Genomic DNA, 21,497 nt, shown 5'->3' with positions numbered 1-21,497 from the left:
GCTTCATCCAAAATCACTGAACATATTTCAAATAAAAGCGGCATTGCTATTTTTTATTTGTTCACAGTGTATCTCTTTTATATTGGCAGCAGTTTTTTGTGTGTGTTAATAAAAAGCTCTTTGCCTTTGATTGCAGCTTTGGAAATGACTCGCTATAATTATGTCATGTCCCCACTTGATGTATTAACAGAAAAATAGCACACGGTTGAGTGTGTCATACTATTAGGGTTTCTGGGAAGATTCCGGAAAATAATCACATTTTACAGAGGCACTCTCTGTAATACATTTGTCACCCTTTTGTTTATATGTTAGCTCTTTTACCATAGGTATTCTGTCTGTCAATAATCTCTAATGCGCAGTTTCTTAATCAGCCTTAACAGTCCAGATAAATTGCCCTAATCCAGTGATTATAATAGCACTGGTTAAGGAGTCAGGTCTTTTCGATTGGATTTAGTGGCTTCCTGGAATGTGGGAGGTACTGCCCTTTTATATCCCCTTTAGCCTTTTAATCTTCCAGCCAAATGTTCACAATCTACAATTTTGTTTAGCTGGCAATCTGTACATTTCAGTATCTGAAAGGCTGCTGTCATGGCAACAAAGATTAGCATGCTGTGGTTTCCCTGCTTCTCTTAATAATTCTTTTCACAATACTTCTTCAGAGAAAAATGTGTGTGAGAAGTATATTTTTAGCCATTGTGTTTTTATGGTTGCAGTTATTAACTCCACAGTGAATTCAATTACAAAGCAGTTGCTATAGCTTTTTCTGGCCTTGTAAGGGTGAAGTTGTGCTTCACATCAGAATGTGTGTGTGTTTTTTTTTTCTTGTTTTTTTTCCCTTCCTTGCCTCAAGCAAATATTTCCTTTTGAACCAGCCAGATTCTTGTGATAACTTATCTTGGCTGTTTGACTCTTCAGAATCATTAGGAACTGAGTAACCAAGAATAATGGGAAAGACTATCTAGAATAGAGAAGAAAATAGAAACATTTTTCTTCTGTGTTTGCTTGTTATTTTAAGAAAGTCACAAAACATGGTAATGGTCATTAGTAGATTGTGTCCTTTGAAATAAAATAAACATTTCAAATTTTCTACAAAAGAGAGTCCATTGAGTGCTAGAACATCCTGTTTATCCTAAATAAATAAAAATACAAGTCATTATTTCTAGGTTTATCCTGATACATATTGTGTTTTCGAAAAGTAAACCTTTCCTTTGTCAATGGTAATAGACACTGCTGCCATGTATGAACTATTCAGCTTATAAACAACAAACCAGTGCATAATTAATGACCAAAAGATCCCAGTTATTTCCCCATCTTGCGTCTCGAACAGCATGGAGCAGGTGAAGTCAGGGTGTCTTCCCGTACATCAGAGATTTTTACATTTTCTGTGACAACGTGTCACTTCTCTTAGTGAACAAAAACCCTGCCCCAGTATTTCCTACAGACCTAGTTATTTCCCCGATTGGTTTCTACTGTCTTGCCTCTCACACTGTGTAAAAAAAGTAAAGTAATCGTGTCAAAACATATATCATATTTCTCTAAGTGATAAAAAACCCTGCTCCAGTATGTCCCAGAGACCCAGTTATTTCCCCATTGGGTTCCACCATCTTGCCTCCCACACAGCATGGAGAAGGTGAAGTCAAGGTGTCGCCTCATATATCAGAGACATTTTCATTTTCTGTGACTGTCATAAGTCTGTTCTCGCTACCTACCTATCACTTCGTAGCTCCAATTCTCTTCTTCATAATTTGAAAAAAAATAGGCTCAATTCAAACTAACACATACTTATTAAGTGACAGTTATTAAGTGACACTTAATTTAAGTTGGTTTCAATGAGATTTGAACGTTACTATCACATGGCTAAAATAAAGATACTTATATTTCTGTTAACAGAAGATTGATACTTATGTTAAACATTAGAGGTCCTAGGATGAACCCTGCAAAAGAGGTCCTTGGGTAAATACTACAAAATTGGTTGTTTTTCTTCTCCTATCATTCCAAATGAGTCAAAGTAAATAGATGTTAGTTTAATGTACTTCTTTCTACAATTTGGCAGCCTGCAAACTAGGTAAGTGAAGATTGTAAAGTGGACCACAAGGACCAAATGTTTTGTATTACTGTTAATTGAAGTTATGTTTCTGACAAAAATGTGCATTCATAAAGGTTTCATAACTATTTGGAAATCTTTACAACACAAATTTGCTTCAGCACTTGCCATAACTTTTGTTTTACACAGTAACAGCCAATGAGAGCTAAGAATAGCATTCACATTACTGAAAATAACTGAAATCATGACAAATAACACATATACTATAGCTTAGTGAATTTGGCCTTATGTTTTGGTGATGTTGTAGCAAATGTAGGAGAAATTATTTAAAATACTTAGATTTTTGCATTTTTACTGAATGATGCAAATGTCTATGGTTGACAAACTCCACCAGTTGTGCTTATAGTGATCAGTTAGATCTATTTTGTTGCAGATGAATAAAAAAAATATCTATCTATCTATCTATCTATCTATCTATCTATCTATCTATCTATCTATATATATATATATATATATATATATTGGGGGGGGGGGGGTGCTGTGCTTTGCTTTATGCCTTATTAAGTTAGCCTGTAGGGTTAACACACCTAGTTCACACATAAGTGTTTTTAATGTAGAGTGTTAATGATGAAAGGAATACCTAGAAAAAAAATCATTTTCCCAAGGTGGTCAGTTTTATATCTGAATATGATACAATGATTTTGGAAGGATTAAGTAGCAAATGGTTGGAGTTTATGGTTTCTTTGTACACCTCAGGAAATGTTTCACTTCATTTTCTCTTTGATACCTGTTTGGTGTGTGTTCCTGAATTTGTAATGGCCAAGGATTTAACAATAAGACTTAACTTTGGACCCAGTGATTTTGTATATCCGATTGATCAAAGCAATGTTTCTCAAGAGCTAGGTTACAAAGTTCAGTAGGTAACATTATATCTTGAGCAGTCATTGTGAATTTACTGGCTTCCAACACTTTATCACTCAAGATAAAGAAAGACTTAACTGCATATTTTTGCTTTTTATTTTTAATTTCAAAGTCTAATATGTTATTGGATTATATATTGAGGCCAGCAAACTGCCTTTTGTTTTGTAGAAAGTCTAAGTTGAGTTTACTTGAATTGATGGTCTTGATTATAGTGTGTCTTTTCAATTCTTTGAACGTAAGGTGTAGTTTATTCAGACTAAAGCAGTGGGTCAGAGAGGTCACTGGGTATAATTGAAATACAAAATCTGTTGAGGCTTCACAGCAGCTAGTTGTTGAATCTACATAAGTGATTTAACAGTTAAAGCACTGCTAAATATGGGTGTCTACCAATAAGCCCAACTGAAGGCCCTAGCTGAGTTGTCCTGGCATTTGGCTGCTGATAAAAGCTGTGTAAATCAAAATCATACAGTTTTACTTTCTTGAATCACTAGCACAGCTGTTATTATTATTATTATTATTATTATTATTATTATTATTATTATTTTACTAATGTTATTATTTTTATGAGGAACAACTCATTTTTTTAATTGTAAAACAAAATTTTTTTTTAATTGTAAAACAAAAATTGCCTGTGGAATTAAAAATGCTGTGTGAAATAAATTGAATATTTAACAGCCTTCGTCAATAATAAAAATTCTCATTTACAGAACACTTACACTTTGTGAGTGCTTATGAGCATGTCTATCATGGTTTTCTCTACATTGTGACAGGAAGACATACTAACTATAGCATGAGAAGTTAACAGCTTAAGTTGTTGCCATTTAGCTTCATTACAAGAGACTGTTTGTTATGTCATTTTTTTTTGTAAAGGGGATGCCCAGTCTATTGCCTATGCACAGTAAAGTAGAACTATGGTTTCCCAATTATTAAAAATATGTGCTCCAGCACTAAATTATTATAAGTCCACGCAATATTGATGCAGGAGGCATAGCTATCCGTAATTTCAAAGATGATTTACAAGCCTGTAGTTTGTCTTTACCTTTCAGCACATGGCCACACCTAGTCTACCATTTTTCCCTAACTCACCAGTAAGAGTAATATTTAGTGACTTAGGCAAGTTTAAAACTAACTTGCATGTTGTGAGCTCCTTTCCTCTAAATTTACTAGCCTACTGGAATTGGTCCAACTTTGTCTTGATTTGTGCTACAATTGTTCTTAAATGTCTTAGCTGTGTGTATATGTTAACTGCATACAGAAATGGTAAATGTTATTCTACTACAAACACTACATCTGCTTTTCATTTTCACCACTATATTCTAAGCCACACAAGGCTTTTATTATGGCCGGTGTTTTCTGCTATTGCGTATACTTTTGTTATTACAAAATGTGCACCACATCAATGAGAGGATTTTCTTGATTTGGATAATTTCCAGTTTAATTGATTTCTGAATAGCATAGCCTATCATAATCTTTCTCCAGAAAATGACAATCCATGAGTATGAGGCATACTTCCTGTCAAATGTTCAATGGGCAAATTAATGTTTAGGTTTGCGGTCTGGTAAGTGGCAAATCACCTAATAAAAATGTTATGTGTCTCTACATTTTTTCCCTGTTGAGAAGGTTTTTAGACAAACTTAAATTTTAGTCATTCATCCATTACAACTGTGACCTGCCAGCATACAAGCCTTGAAAAGGAAAACATCATCTGGCCTTTGTTTGAGGCCTTTTATTGAGGCTAATGACTGGTCTTGTGCCACCCTGAGATAAATGACATTATCTTTGAGTGGTCTGACAGGCAACAGACATGTTAATGTTGAAGCTGCAGGGAGGGTTTGTCATAGCTGTAACAAAAGGGAAAACACAGATCTTTTGACATAGCATAATAGAGAAGTAGTTTCTTGTTTTAACAGATGTAAAACAGTGTGTGTAAGGTTGATTCGGGGGTAGTAATGCTTATTCTGTAATAGTATTTCCTAAAAGAATGAGCACAAAGTATAACTATCTATTAAGGTTTGTTTATAATGTAAGTATTGTTGACTTAGCTGAGTTATCTTCTTGCAGTACGTGGTTAGTTTTTCCTTTAATTTAGCCATCCACAAACAAGGTGGCTGTAGAAATCCTCCCCCTCCCTAGGACAATTTTTCTGACATCGGCAGTTGCAGATTAAGGAACAATTTTCAACATATCCTTTCAAAAGAAGTCAATCAAATGATCAGCTTCTGCCAAGCAGAGGTGGCCACACACTGATCAAAATGTGTCCAGTCATTGCTGAATCAGGTGAATTTTGATCAGTGTATGGCCAGCTTTACACTCTGCTAAGGCACCATTTCTGGATTTTGGAACTTTGTTAAGTTGGCCATACATAGCTTGAATGTAGACAGAATACTATAGCTCTTAGTGTAGATGTCTTCACCCATACTGTTGCAGATGCATGCAGATGGGGAACTTGATTGATTTACTACAGAAATCAGAAATTTCAGCAATTGTCCTACTGAAAAACCTGAAATATGCAAATGGAAGGCGTGGGCTATCTTTCCAGCGGTAAGTATCTACAAAATAGTATCAGTGTACCATATAGCGTGCACACATGTGCCCCTTGTACCCCTGCTCCTAGGATTAGTGCCGGACTGTGTGTGCAGGATACAGTCAGGTAGATATGTTTTGGTGCATAAAGAATGATGGCAAACAGGTTACAGACCCTTCCCACTTGTCTGAGGGTTGTGTATTCAGACCAACACTACTTTTAGGGGAAGTGGAGGTTCTATACCTCAGTCTACAGGAACAGTAGTGATATTCAATAGATTATAAAGTAATTGTTAATTCCTTGAAAGGCAACCTGCCATGCAGCACTGGGACAAACCAAAGGCTTTTAGCAGGCAGATGCACCTAACCTGTAATGAGTTTGAATGTATTGTATATTTAAAGTGTAAGTTCACCTTTACAGAAAAATCTGTACGGTCAACTTTCACAGAACCCCCCCTCATCCTTCCGTCCCACTGACCTGGAGTGTGGCAATCTCCCCTTCTGAGCCCTGTTATATCCGCGTCACAGATTCGGGGCTTAGAAATCCTCTTGGCATTCGTGTGTCTTCTTCCCCGCTGACAGGACAGGCTACGCAGGTTCTAATTGGTCGGCCCCAACTAATTAGAATGCTCCGAAACGTCCCCCCTAATGGGATACATTTTGGGATTTCTAAGCCCCAAACCCCTGACATGGCTACACCAGGGCTCAGAATGGGAGATTGCTGCACTCCAGGTCAGTGGGACTGGAGGGGGGGTAATGAGGGGGTCCTCTGTAAATTCATCTTACAGATTTACAGACTTACAGATTACAGGTGAACTTGCCATTTAAGAATGTGTAATTATGTTTGCTAAACATCCTTGAAGTATATATAACTGGCCTTCCCAGATTTAAAAGTTATATAAAGTGGAATTTCACTTTAAGGTGGCCATAAATATGACAGAGTCATCACCCAATCTGTCAATAGTGAAATCAGCAGTCAATCAAATCCCTTGTCTACTATAAACATTGTTGTTTATACAGAGATTGTTGTGGTTCAGTTGCTGTATTCTCAACTATCTTCTTATGACATACAAATTCTCTGCATTTTTTTAAATTTTAATAGAGTTAAAAACGTGTGTAAACTTTTTGAAGAACCCTAGTTTAATAAGTCAATTAGGTAGATTTATAGTTTGTCTGATGTTCTCAAAGCATGCCTATGCAGGACTCGGGATATGAATGTTATTTATGAATGATTTGTTTGTTTTTTGTCATTCTCATACTATGTTGTGTTCTATTATACAAATGAATCACAGACTATGAATACCACAATGGACTCGTCTCTTCATTCAGAAAAAACATATTATTTTTTCTGCACATAATGTCTACATTTTTCTGTGATAGTTTTGGGATCCCTAACAGATGAAAGTCATGCATTATATGTTTGGGAATTTTAAAGAGAACTCCATCCCTTTATATATTTTATTTATCTATCGAGTGAGAAAGAGCAATAGGAAGTAAGGGGGCATCATTTTAAACTTAACAGAAAAAATCTAGTTAAGGAAATATTTGTTTTCAGGTTCTTGACCAAACATTACTTCATATGCCATATTTTAGTAATTTGAGCAGACTAGTTCTAGACTTGACTGAATTAAATCTGTTGAAAACGTTATGGATGTCATGGATGTATTCATTATGACTTTTCTTAACTGTTATTTTGTTACCATAAAAAACAATATTAATATATATTTTTTAATATTAATATTTTTTTTTTTCGATGTGCATTAACCAGTCTAATGTCAAAAAAAAAACTGAAATGAGAAAACTTGACTCTATACAAAAAAAGTAATTCATGTAAAGTGCTCTAGTGGTTTTACTTAGAGTGCGGGATAACGCTATTCTTTTTTTTACCCGTACAATCTGAAGATGTAGGCTTTCATATCTCTTATTTTACTACTTGAAATCTGAGAGTACTTGTGAAATTCTAGCAGGCTTGATAATTGTTTTTGGCTGCTTAGTAAAGTGTATAGTTTTGTTGGTATGTGATCATTGAGGAAACCAGTACATTCTAGTGTAAGGTAGTAGATCCAGCTTGTTATTCAGAAAATTTTACCTCCAGCAGTGTTATTTGCAGTCCTGTATTGTGAGTGATTTAGAGAAGGAAAAGGCTGATAGCACCTTAGTTCTCACTTAGTGGCCATTGTAATGGGAATGGTATGTTTTGCATTTGAATGCAAAATCATTGTTCTATTCAGGTACAAATACTCATGTTACACTGTGAATCCAGCAGCATAATGGGATTGTGGGAATGTAAGTTTTACTGAAATCGGATTTAACACCAAAGAACACAGTGGTCTGCTAACATTTTTAAAACCTCTACCATACTGTCCTTCAATTTTAATAGATATGGATTAATCTTAAGACAAACTATTTATTCAACATGTTAGAGACACCAGTTGAATATATAAAGACTGATCACTTTGATTTCCATGGTGATGAGCATATGTAAATTAATTGGGACACAAAAATAAAACCCCATAGAGATAACAAGGGTCCTCTATTCCTGTACATAAGCCTATTGAACTAGTCTAGATAGTCTCTCATAGAAGATCTGTCTGTTTGGAATTTACACCCCCCCTCCCCATAGGCAGTGACATGTTTTTGTCCAATATAGAAGTTCTGGTGTTTCACATGAAGATACAGGGGAAAAAAATGATGTTTTTAAAATGTACTCTATTTATTTCCATGTAGTTCAGAGGCAGATTGAAAAACCTGCATCTAAATTTAGTGCTGTTATATAATATAGGGAAGGGTGGCATGTAATATGTATATGTGTCAAGGAGATTCAGTGGTGGGACAAGGTAACCCACGTTTTTTCAAACATTTAGTTGAAAAGATATCGTAGTAACTGCTTTGATTATCATTAGAATGGCCACTCATATTGGCAGCTTAAATGATAATAATTCATTAGTGGAATTAGTGGTAATATTTATTCAAGTGGAAGAAAAGCCTAAAGCCTAGCACACATGGTCCGAATGTCGATATAAACCAGCCAACATTCAGCCCGTGTGTATTGGAGTCAGTCCGAAGGGGCATGACCAAAAAAGGTCTGCTGACCGCCCCCAATCAGCACTCCCAGCCAATGGCTGAAAACACTGACTAGAGTGTTCTGGTGGGGGGGTATGCCCCTGTAAGAACACACTAGAACAGCAGGGGAGATCACTATACTAACATCAAGTAGTTAGTACATCGGTTACTCCTGACCTGTCAGTTTTTTTTATTCATCCCTGTTGGGTTGAACAACAAAAAAACTACTAGTGTGTACAGGTCTTTAGTCTACATATTCTTAAATGTCCTCTCCCATTCCTCCAACCTACCTATCCTGCCTAACCTTTTTACACAAAAATATGTGTGTACTTACCTATTTTTAATCCAGTCATGTGATCCCACAGCTCTGACATCCTTGTGTCAGTGAGCATCTGCTGAAGGGAAAGAGGGAGCACTAAGAATTGTTAATGAATATATATAACATATATATGTCATGGCTCCCAGAATTCCCAGCTGTTGACGAATGCTCTCTGATCCAGAGTTGCAGAATCATGTGACTGGACTTACTAGGCAAGTAGGAGGAAAATAATATTTTAAACTTAGGTTGTTACTCCACTTCCACATTATTCCACTTTAAATCTGTAAACATTGATGGGTTCTAAATAGCCAACCCAAATGGTCTTTCAGACATTACTCTTCAGTAGGTATATATCACTTGGCACAATATAATACATGGCTATGAACAACTTAAAGTATAACTTAACTTAAGGCAAAACATTATATTTTTTATATTTGGGTAGGGTGGTGAGGGGTTAGAACCACTGTCAGGATTTAATTGCTGTTTATACCCTAATAAGGGGAGCTGCTATTTCTAATTGCCCTGATCATCAATGTCACAGTGAATCCAAAGCAAGAAAAAAGCTTTAATTTAGATATTTAGATATCTATTATACTGTCGGAAGAAAAAAAATGCTGATATCCAGTGCTACTAACAAAGAGCCCTTTACTGAACACACTGAAAAGTGCCTTAATGAATATCATACAGTATATGAATTCTGCACATTTTAACCTTTCATAATGCTCTCCAGGTCTCTCTCCGAAGAATACCCTTTCAACTATCAAATAGCTCCTGATCAAAGAAAATCATTTCAAAACCCTTTGAAAGCAATTTCTCTTCAAGCCTAAATTTAGAATACAGATGTAATATTTACACTCTCAGAAAGGGCTTGTATTAAAATATCATTCTTTGCCCTCTAAAAGCAGAATTTCCTCTAAATATTATGACATTGGCCTGGATTGTTGATATTACAGCCATGGAAGTGAATTTGGGGAAGGAATTAGGTGTGCAGGAACTTTGGGTTCTTGCTCGTGTGTGATCATGTTTTTTTATTAAAGGAAATTATAAACACATAAAAAGGGTTAACTAAGTGGTGTGTTTAGTAACCCATAGTTTCATTTTACAAAATATCCAGCCAGACCAAATTATTTTTGGATTTCCCTTTTACCTCCCTGGCTGGATAATTTTGGAAAGCTGATGTTAAAAAGCAATAATGATGTTTGAATTGGAAGGGTTTGGTCTTTCAGCTTTCATTCTTCATACAAAGCTGTTTGTTTGTCTGTGGTTCACCGCACTACATAGATAATGCTATCAAATCTGGGCTTTTTTATAGGCTTGTTACTGCAGTGTAGCTGCACTTTTCTTGTGTGTTTTGCCTGAGATTCATTTCTGTGCCATTGTGATCACTGATGTAAATCAAAAGAAGCATTTAAAGCTGTTGCTGCTTTGTAAGGGATGATTAGTGTGTACAGAAGGCGTTCATAACAGAACAATCACCATTTTATTAAAAGTGTATGCTATATAGGTCCTAACATTGCCTAAATCATTTAATCTAAATACACCCAAGTACATTCATTAAGGGGAGGTGAATATAAAAAAAAATGCCTTTTATTTGCATTGCTGTGCATACTCATATGACACATGGGTGAGTGTATGTATGTGTGTAAGAAAATATATATATTCTGTACATACATACATATACATACAGAATGTAACAATATAGTTATGAATTCTGTAGGGCTTCAACAAGCCCTGCATGGTAAAGACAGCCTACTTGTCCACATCCCCTCCAGTAAACTAGATATTTGGAGTTGGAGAATTAGGCCAATTGGTAAAGAGCTATGTACCAGTGTGACACAAGTTTCTGTGCCAGCTCCTAGTGGTTAACACAGTGGGTGACAGAGTAAGTATAATGAAAGGCTATGCACCATTGTGAGGGTGAAAAGGAGCACTGGATATCAGGTTTCATTTCAAAATGAGAGATGTCTTCATAAACAATGATTTTTGCTGGAGAATATTATAAAGTAGTGATATACCCCATTGTGAGGTAATGGGGGAGGTGAAAACATTCCATGCAGGCCAGGCAATGGAGATTTTGTGGAGAGGGTATTTAGATAAGATATGCAAGCATATGCAAAGTATTTTAGACAAGAAAAAAAGAGACACATACTCAAAAGAGCTGGGATTTTTAAGGTGTCAGTCATATAGATTAAATGATAGATAACATTTTTCATCATTTATTTTTCATACATAATGATAAAAAAAAATCCACTAAACTCAATAAAAACATTCCATTTTAGGTCCTCTAGAACCTCTCAAGGTCCATTATATAGTATACAGTGTTTGGACACATTTTTGGTTATTTGGAGATTCAAATGTATCTGAATTTCCGAATGACAAGAGTAACAAATGTAATTAAAATTTCTTTTGTTTCATTTATTTATTTTTAAACTACTGGTAATTCCAAATTTTCAGAATGATTTGAATTTGAATCAGTCGAAAATGTATAGACCAATCCGCATTCTGTGTGAAGAATAGATGGTTGTTAAGGAGTGGGCTGGGAAACCTTAATAACTGATTACTCATCAGCTGTCAACCGTTTTCCCCACTGACAGCTGAGTGTAAACAAAAGAATGCCAGCAATGAAAAAAAAAAGTGTTGCGACACCCCACTATCCATACCAGGCCCTTTAGGTCTGGTATGGATTTTAAAAAGTAGTTCCACTGTTATTGAGAAAAACAAACATTCCCCTTTGGGTGATCTATGCACATAACAAGGATTTTAACAAACTTTGTTGCAGATTCCCACCTTTTGTTATTCTGAAGAAATCCCTGTGTGTTTGTCTGTGTCCATGTAGTCAGTAATTCTAACAGGAGTGGTTTCTTAATTATCAATCAGCTGCTGCACGTGCATTGCTCTAATAAGGAACATTGCAGGGTTTGCAGGGTTTGCATCCCTTTAGACTTGATTGACTTTATCAGTGAGCCAATCATACAAGTAGGAAATTATAATTCTGGGGGGCATTTCCTACACTTCCAGGTAGTCATATTGCATTGCATTTTACAGAAAGTTACAGAGAAAGATTTAAAAGGAAAGATAATTTGTAATAACATTCAATTACGACATGACTTGAGTCACAACTGTATATGCTATGTTATTATTTATTATTTGCTATTTTTCAACCCAAAAAACACCAGCAAAATAAAAAGAAAACGGCTTGGCCCCCCCAAAATCCATACTAGACCCATATCTGAGCATGCAGCCTGGCAGGTCAGGAAAGGAAGGGATGAGCGAGTGGCCCCCCTCCTAAACCATACCAGGCCACGTGCCTTCAACATTGGGGGGTGTTTTGGGGTAGGAGGGCAACAAAGAGCCCCCAGACCCCACCCCCATGGGAATAAGTATATAGTACATTGTACCCCTACTCATTCACCCAAAAAAGTGTCAAAAAAAATATAAACACAGAGACAGTTTTTGACAATAACAAAAATAACATCATCCTAAGTATATCTTGCATCAATGACAATGAATGCTGCTGTCCTGAAGGAAAAAAAAAGTTCTGTACCTGACTAAGAATTACAGGCCTACAGTATAAAACGCCAAATTTTCTTGCAAAATAATGGTACCGCTTTCAGCACCTAAAATCTGAAATAATTATACCGCCAGGGAGGTTAAATACATTTTTTCCATTCTTCACATGTCTAGTATACAGCTCATCTGGCCACTCTGCCGCACAAAGTAAATGTATATACGGAGTCCGCACAAGTACACACTCAATGTCCACCCATAGAGCTTCTGATATGGAATGAAACAAGAGCCAAGCCAACTGAGTTGCTATGTATTCCTGCCTTGCCAAATGTAATATTTAAATAGAGAATTTAGTGAGGAAAAATATGAGGGCTTGAAGAGTATTGGCAGGGTACGAAGTAGGTATAAAATCATCATTTTGAAGGAAACCAATTTGCCCCCCATAATAACTCATGTTGAGCAATATGTTGTAGTTCCTTACTGATATTAGTGATTATAGTTGGCCTTGGCTAGAGAAGCTGTTGTGGAGGTCAGTACTATACCCAAATATTGTATACTTTGTTTTTACCCATGAGTAGGGTATCTGTGTTTTATTTGTACTGTCTTGTTTTCATAGTTCCAATGAAACCAAATTTCGTGAGGACTTTTGTGATGTACCCTGTAAAACGCCTTTTTCCGCATCTATTGAGAGAAGAAGAGAGGGTGTTTGACTACTCTCTGCATGATTTACTGTATTGGGAATACATCTTGTGGCATCAGAGGCCTGCCTACATTTCATGAAACCTATTTGGTTGGGTCTGACAAATATAGGGATGACATCTAGCAGACATCTGGCCAACAATTTATTAAAGATTTTTACACCAGAATTCACTAAGGAAATTAGATGAAAATTTACTGGGGTAGTAGGATCTTTGCACAGATTAGGAATTGTGACAATATGTGTTCTCAGCATTATCGAGGGAAAGAATGCTGTGGATGCAGCTGTGTGCAATAGGGTCACTATGTAAAATACCAGAAGGGGCGTTAAAGTTTTATAATACTCCATTGTGAACCCATCTGGGCCTGGTGATTTATAGACGTTTTAACTTCAGAGGGAGTAAAAGGTGAATTTAGGGCCAGATCCACAAATAGCGGGCGTAACTTAACTTTTCCCATTTAAGTTACACTGTCGCAAACTGTCCAAGTTAGTGCCCGATCCACAAAGCACTTACCTTGAAATTTGCAGCGGTGTAACTTAAATCTGTCCGGCGCAAGGCGGGCCAAATAGAATGGGGCGAGTCCCATTTAAATTAGGCGCGCTCCCGCACCGGACGTACTGCACATGCTCCGTCGGGTAAATTACCCGACGTGCATTGCGCTAACTGACGTCGCACCAACGTCATTTGCTTAGACGGTAACGTAAATGGCGTCCAGCGCCATTCACGGACGTCTTACGCAAACGGCATTGATGTTTAAATTTCGACGCGGGAACGACGGCCATACTTAACATGGCTTAAGAGAACCAGGGCTCAGCCCTAGTTTTACGCGGCGTAACCCCGACGGAAACTACGTAGATTTAGATCGACGGGCCGCTCGGGACGTTCAGGGATCGCCGTAAATCTTCATTTGCATATTCTACGCCGGCCGCAATGGCCTCGCCACCTAGCGGCCGGCCTAGAATTGCATCCTTAAGATCCGACAGTGTAATTCAATTACACCTGTCGGATTTTAGGGCTAGCTATGCGTAACTGATTCTATGAATCAGTCGCATAGTTAGAAACAGAGATACGACGGCGTATCAGTAGATACGCCGTCGTATCTCGTTTGTGGATCTGGGCCTTAGATCCTTAAGTTGGGATTCAGAGAGGGTGAGGAGTTGTAACTGAGTAAAAAAGGCTTGGACATCAGTTTCAGAGGGTTGAAGTGTGAAGGCATAATCTTTTAGATTATAAAGTGAGCCATAGTAATCCGCAAAGACATCCACCATAGTTTGTGGATTTGTAAGCCTATGTTTGGTAAAGGTAGTAAGTAGAATATTCTAGCTCTAGATTTTTACTCCTTAATTTTTGTCATTAGGAATTTGACTGCTTTACTGCTATTAGCATTGAGGGTAAATTAAGGGTGACTTGAGTATTAATCATGGCGTTCACAACCTCCTTAGTTCATTCTGCAGTTTAGATAAGGATGTGGCAGTGGCTCCTGTAGGTGAGGCTTTCTTTTGGAGATCCAGGTTGTGGATTTCTGTCAGAAGGTCGTTGAGTAAGGAGGTTTATAGGGCCAGATCCACAAAAACCTGGCGTAACTTAAAAAATCCCATTTAAGTTACACTGCCTTAAAGTTTCTACCTAAGTGCCTGATCCACAAAGCACTTATCTATAAATTTCAGGCTGTGTAACTAAAATTCCGCCGGCGCAAGGCGTTCCTATTCAAATGGGGCGAGTCCCATTTAAATGAGGCGCGCTCCCGCGCCGGCCGTACTGCGCATGCGCGAAGTTACGTTACGCCGAGTTTTGAGGATCGCGACGGCTTAAAAAAGTTGCGTCGGGGAAAAAAAAAAATGACAGCGGCATGCATTCCTGAGGGAGAACTCCATGCCAATTTTCAAAGAAAAAACCGGCATGGGTTCCCCCCCCAGGAGCATACCAGGCCCTTAGGTCTGGCATGGGTTGTAAGGAGACCCCCCCACGCCGAAAAATTGACGTAGGGGGTCCCCCTACAATCCATACCAGAACCGTATCCAAAGCACGCTACCCGGCCGGCCAGGAAAGGAGTGGGGACGAGCGAGCGCCCCCCCCCCTCCTGAGCCGTGCCAGGCCGCGTGCTCTCAACATGGGGGGGTTGGGTGCTCTGGGGCAGGGGGGCGCACTGCGGGCCCCCCCACCCCAGAGCACCCTGTCCCCATGTTGATGAGGACAGGACCTCTTCCCGACAACCCTTGCCATTGGTTGTCGGGGTCTGCGGGCGGAGGCTTATCGGAATCTGGGAGTCCCCTCAAATAAGGGGGCCCCCAGATACCGGCCCCCCACCCTAAGTGAATGGATATGGGGTACATCGTACCCCTATCCATTCACCTGTAGGCAAAAAGTTAGTTAGTAAACACACAACACAAGGCTTTTTAAAATATTTTATTATTCTGCTCCGGATGCACCCCCCTGTCTTCGTTATTAGCTCAATTAGCAGGGGGGGCTTCTTCTTCCGCTCTCCGGGGGTCTTCCACTCTCCGGGGGTCTTCCGCTCTCCGGGGGTCTTCTCCGCTCTCCGGGGGGGGCTTCTCCGGACTCCGGGGGGCTTCTTCCATCTTCTCCCCTCTTCCGCTCTTGACTCGGCGAACCCCGGTTCTTCTGCAGCTCTCCGGTGCCTTCTTCTTCAGCGCTGGCTGCCTGCTATGTTTGTGTGTTAGCTCGATTTCAAACAGGCAGCCAGCGCGGTCTTCTGTGGCGTCAGGGTCTTCTCTTCCTTTCTTCCGATGTTGCCTCGTCGCCTGTTGTCGCTGCAATGATGGAAGCGCGCCTTGCATCACATTTATATAGGCATCACCGTCCCATCATGCTCCGGTAGGTACCCACGTGGTGGGTGCACGTGGGTAGGCACCCACCACGTGGGTACCTACCGGAGCATGATGGGACGGTGATGCCTATATAAATGTGATGCAAGGCGCGCTTCCATCATTACAGCGACAACAGGCGACGAGGCAACATCGGAAGAAAGGAAGAGAAGACCCTGACGCCACAGAAGACCGCGCTGGCTGCCTGTTTGAAATCGAGCTAACACACAAACATAGCAGGCAGCCAGCGCTGAAGAAGAAGGCACCGGAGAGCTGCAGAAGAACCGCCGAGTCAAGAGCGGAAGAGGGGAGAAGATGGAAGAAGCCCCCCGGAGTCCGGAGAAGCCCCCCCCGGAGAGCGGAGAAGACCCCCGGAGAGCGGAAGACCCCCGGAGAGTGGAAGACCCCCGGAGAGCGGAAGAAGAAGCCCCCCCTGCTAATTGAGCTAATAACGAAGACAGGGGGGTGCATCCGGAGCAGAATAATAACATATTTTAAAAAGCCTTGTGTTGTGTGTTTACTAACTAACTTTTTGCCTACAGGTGAATGGATAGGGGTACGATGTACCCCATATCCATTCACTTAGGGTGGGGGGCCGGTATCTGGGGGCCCCCTTATTTGAGGGGACTCCCAGATTCCGATAAGCCTCCGCCCGCAGACCCCGACAACCAATGGCAAGGGTTGTCGGGAAGAGGTCCTGTCCTCATCAACATGGGGACAGGGTGCTCTGGGGTGGGGGGGCCCGCAGTGCGCCCCCCTGCCCCAGAGCACCCAACCCCCCCATGTTGAGGGCACGCGGCCTGGCACGGCTCAGGAGGGGGGGGGGGCGCTCGCTCGTCCCCACTCCTTTCCTGGCCGGCCGGGTAGCGTGCTTTGGATACGGGTCTGGTATGGATTGTAGGGGGACCCCCTACGTCAATTTTTCGGCGTAGGGGGGGTACCCTTACAACCCATACCAGACCTAAGGGCCTGGTATGCTCCTGGGGGGGAACCCATGCCGGTTTTGTTTTTACAAATTGCCGTGGAGTTCTCCCTCGGGAAAGCATACCAAATGCCGTCGCTGGAATGGGCTTTTACATGGTGTGACTAGTTTACACTTTGTAGAACCAGCCCTAATTTTACACTTGCAAAATAACACTTACGGCGCAAAAAGGAAGCTAGAAAGCTTTGTGGATCGCCTTAAGTGCTAATTTGCATACTAGAAACGGCATTTCGACTCGAAATGCCCCCAGCGGCGGATGCGGTACTGCATCCTAAGATTCGGCAGTGTAATTCAATTACACATGCCGGATCTTCTGCCTAACTTTGGAAAAAGCCTTTTGAGGATCGTTTCCAAAGTTACACACAGACTGAACAGCAGTTAAGTCGGAGTATCTCTTTTGTGGATCTGGCCCATAGTTTCTTGGCTCTGGAGTTGAATGAGAATGCCACGCATGTACACCTTATTGGCGTTCCATAGTGTAAATACCCGGTTTCAGGGGAGGTATTGTCCTGAAAATAACCTTGGCTATGCTCAGTGAACGACTGTTGGTAGTTGGGATATTACATAACAGAGTTATTATATTGCTGGAGATACTCAGGGGATCAGGAGTCACACTCCTCTACAGTGTTAGATATGGCTGTGTGGTCCGACCAGGTGATATCAGAGATGGAGGAATGGGACACCTGCTGTAGTAGCCATTTGTCAATGGTGGGAATATGAGTTGTGTTTAGAAGAAAAAAGTAAAATCCCTATTGATTGATTGATTGATTGATTGATTTTAATATTTCTTTACAGCGCCACATACACCCTGAAGGGTGTGTCTAAGCGCTGGAAGGAGGTCCGCTGGTCTATGCTGGACCAAAAAGCAATCCAAGAGAAAAAAGAAAAAAGACTTCGTAGACGAACTGATGGCTCGTGTACATAAAAGAAAGAGAAACCATATAAAATATCAACAATAAAAACAAACGGTAGCAAGGGGGTTTGGAGTGAGGGGGACATAGGGTGAGGGGAGGAGGGGCCAGGTCAGTTTAATAGGCGTGGTCATAATCAACTTGCCCCAAAGAGGAAGGTTTTCAGAGACTTTCTGAAGGTAATAAGAACAGTGGACTTCCTCAAAGGCAACGGGAGAAGGTTCCAAAGCGAGGCGGCTCTGGCTCTGAAGGATCGGCCACCGAACAAAATCAACCTTACTAGAGGGATGACAGCAAAGTCCTGATCGGTCGATCTCAGTGCCCTGGGGGGGTGGTAATGTATGGCCATGTTATTAATGAACAGTGGGCCATGTTGTTTGAAGGCCCTGAACATAACACACAAAGCCTTGAATTCGATCCTCCTTGCGCATGGGAGCCAATGAAGTAGTCTGAGAACGGGTGATATATGGTCCCATCTTGAGGTCCCCGTAATCAACCTAGCTGCCTGGTTCTGCACCAGCTGCAGCTTGGAGAGCCATTTAATAGGGAGTCCAAGGTATACCACATTGCAAAAGTCAAGACGTGAGATGACTAAGGCCTGTACTAGTGTATTTCTGTGTGTTTGGGAGAGCAGATGTTTTACCCGTCGCAGCATCCGAAGATAGTAAAGGGCATTCTTGGTACAGCTCCTCACCTGTGGAATCCATGAAAGTTTATTGTCAAATATGACACCCAGGTTTCTTACTTGGCTGGATGGAGTGGGGCACGGGCCCATTGATACGGGCCACTCTGCAAGCAGGTTTAAACTTTGTGTTGGACCTGTAAGAAGTACCTCAGTTTTGGATACGTTCAGGGCCAAACGATTGTCCTTCATCCATATCTGGATAGATGAGAGGCAACAGGAAAGAAGGTGGGCTGCCGTGGGGTTAAGAGCATCACTGGCCACAATTTGTATGTCATCAGCGTATACCTGAGTGGCCAATCCCCATGAAGAGATGATATCTACCACTGGCCTCACATAGCAATTAAACAGCCACGGCGAAATTGCCGAGCCCTGAGGGACCCCGCAGAGAAGGGGCACCCTCGCTGACCTAAATGAGCCCAATATTACTTGGAATGTTCTGCCTGTCAGGAAATTGCATATCCAAGTAAGGGGTAGGCCTGTAATATAGAACTTGTCCTGCAGCCGAGCCAGGAGGATCTTGTGGCTGACAGTATCGAAAGCCGCGGAGAGGTCAAGCAGTACCAGTATTGTTAGAATGCTTACATCATATACATCCTCTTTGTGTAATAGTCTGTGTAAGGAAGGGTTGCGGCCCCTTACCAAAAAGGTACTTTTAAGGGTAGGGTTCACCATTAAGTTAAAGTCCCCACAAAAGACTAGATTGTGATATTGCACCTAGGAGACCTTTGTAAAAAGCTTTAGAAGAAATCTCAATTGGTTCAAGTTGGGTGCATAAACCATTACCAGTGTATGATAGTACATATTAATATGTCTAGATAAATCTCTATGGTGAGGTTTGCAGATGTAAGAGATGAGATTGCCTTAAGCAATATCTCATGGACATAGTGAGGTGGTTGAGAAGGCTGTATGGAATCTGGAATTACTCAAATTTTGAGATTGTTTCACTGTGACCTGTCTGTTAGGTCTGCAATTTTAGCCTTGAGCTAGGAAGCATCTTCTTTTTGTACAGTATGGGCATCCACCAGTGCGTTGAAAGATTTGAAAAATTCAGACAATTTATCCTCCACATTATTCACTCTCTTCCCTAAATCATGTACCCCATGTTTTTTATTCTTGTATAATGGAGAGTCCACTTGCAATGAGGCCTTCAGGGACAGCAGAATTTCCTTCATAGTTGTATTAGATTCAGGCTGGCCTAATAATAGGAAAGGAGGCAATAAGATCAGTATAGGTTGTGTCCATGTCCTCGTTGGCAGAGGCATTTAACTGTGCTCTAGACTTTGCTCATCATGTAGGAGCCTGGACCCCCTTTCGGAGCCCCTTTCTCATATTGCTTGGCGTTTGCCATGCTCCACCAACCTGACAGGGGTTTTAACACTCCTCCACTCTACAAAAAAAAAAAAAAAAGTTTGCTATAGATCGTAAGCAGTAAATTGACAGCTTTACAAATTGATAAATGATAAATGATAAATTGATAAATGCCATTGCTAGTAATTTACACAATCTTTTTTGCTTATACACATAATCAACGCAGTTCATAAGAAACATGATGATAATTTTTTATTGGTTGGCACTAAATCAGAAAAATAATACTTTCCATTAGATCACCTTGATTATCTATTTTTCTTCCTCCTGCTTTGCACAGTATTGTATTACCATTTATTTTGCTTAACATGCTGGCCAGAATCTTCACTTGAGCCTCACTCCCTCCTTTTTCCATAAGTTAAAATACATTGTTTCCAGGTCATATGCTGTTATTGCTCAGATGTGACTGACAGAACTGCATGCATTACAGTAAAGCATATTCATTTTCATCTAGTACCCGTTTATTGCCTTAAGCACTGTAAATCTGTCAGCTCTTCACAATACTTTCACCTCTTTCTTCATTTACTCCAACTCCTAGTTTGACAACATTCCCCTGAGGCAGAATCCTAATCTGCTTCCAATTAGTTTCAAATGTGACTGAAATTTCCACATTCTAGCTGCTGTTATTTTTCTGGTACTTACATTTTTTTTTTGGAATATGTATTTTATTTTGGTGCAGACTACAGTTTTAAAGTAACTAGCTACTTTTAAGTGACTTCCATGGCATTTATACCTTCTATTATAATATTTATCAGATGGTGACAAGAACTCAAATGGTTTTGTGCTGACAAAGTCTCTCTTTCAGTAACTTGATTAAACTGTGTCATCAATGCATAATTCAAGTACAGATCACTGTATAGTATGCATAAATATAAAGGATTCTTAACAGGTAGAAGCAGGGATCATTTTGATTTACTGCTTGGGTAATCTGCCAGAGCTGAATAATCTGGGTATATACACTCAGGGAACATAATCTTTCGAGTGCATGCTTCACATCTCTGACCTTTTTGAAAGGGTGACCTAACTGGTACCGGCTCAGTGTCAACTTAATTCACATTACACTAAGTATTATATTAAACTATTTGAATTCATATTAAAAAGGAAGATATAAATGTACATTTGTCAGTATGATACTTAGATGTTATTGACATAATTGTTGTGATATAACTGCAGTCATATAGAATTTATGACCTTATATTGCATTGTGAGCTCATTGGAAAAGGTCAAATTTTTCCAATAATCATCTCATGTAAAAGAGACTTAATTTAGAAAATATGATAGCTAAGGTTAGACGGATGTGGTTTTGCTCTGGTTACAACTTACCAATATCTAAAATGTTTCTTCATAACCTGTAGACTGTGGTTGCCCAACAATAACTGTTGTCAACATATGAGCATAAAATACACAAAGCAAAGTATTTAGACAGTATGGCCCAGATTCAGAAAGAACTTACGCCGACGTATCTACTGATACGCCGCGTAAGTCCACGGATGTGCCGTCGTATCTATGCGCCTTATTCAGCAAACAAGATACGCCTAAATTTGGGCTTCATACGACCGACGTAAGTCTCCTATGCCGTCGTATCTTGGGCGCATATTTATGCTGGCTGCAAGGGGCGCTTCCATTGATTTACGCGTCGAATATGCAAATGACC

The 21,497-nt window shown here is 40.1% G+C and overlaps 1 protein-coding gene across 3 annotated transcripts in view; it reads left to right on the top strand.

Annotated features, from left to right (window-relative positions):
• ZNF608 (zinc finger protein 608) overlaps positions 1–21,497 on the top strand; it is a 103,099-nt gene that overhangs the window by 6,585 nt on the left and 75,017 nt on the right. The window lies entirely within an intron of this gene.

This window comes from Rana temporaria, chromosome 1 (assembly GCF_905171775.1).
Source record: "Rana temporaria chromosome 1, aRanTem1.1, whole genome shotgun sequence".
Classification (NCBI taxonomy): domain Eukaryota; kingdom Metazoa; phylum Chordata; class Amphibia; order Anura; family Ranidae; genus Rana; species Rana temporaria.
This window is presented reverse-complemented; position numbering and strand designations above follow the sequence as displayed.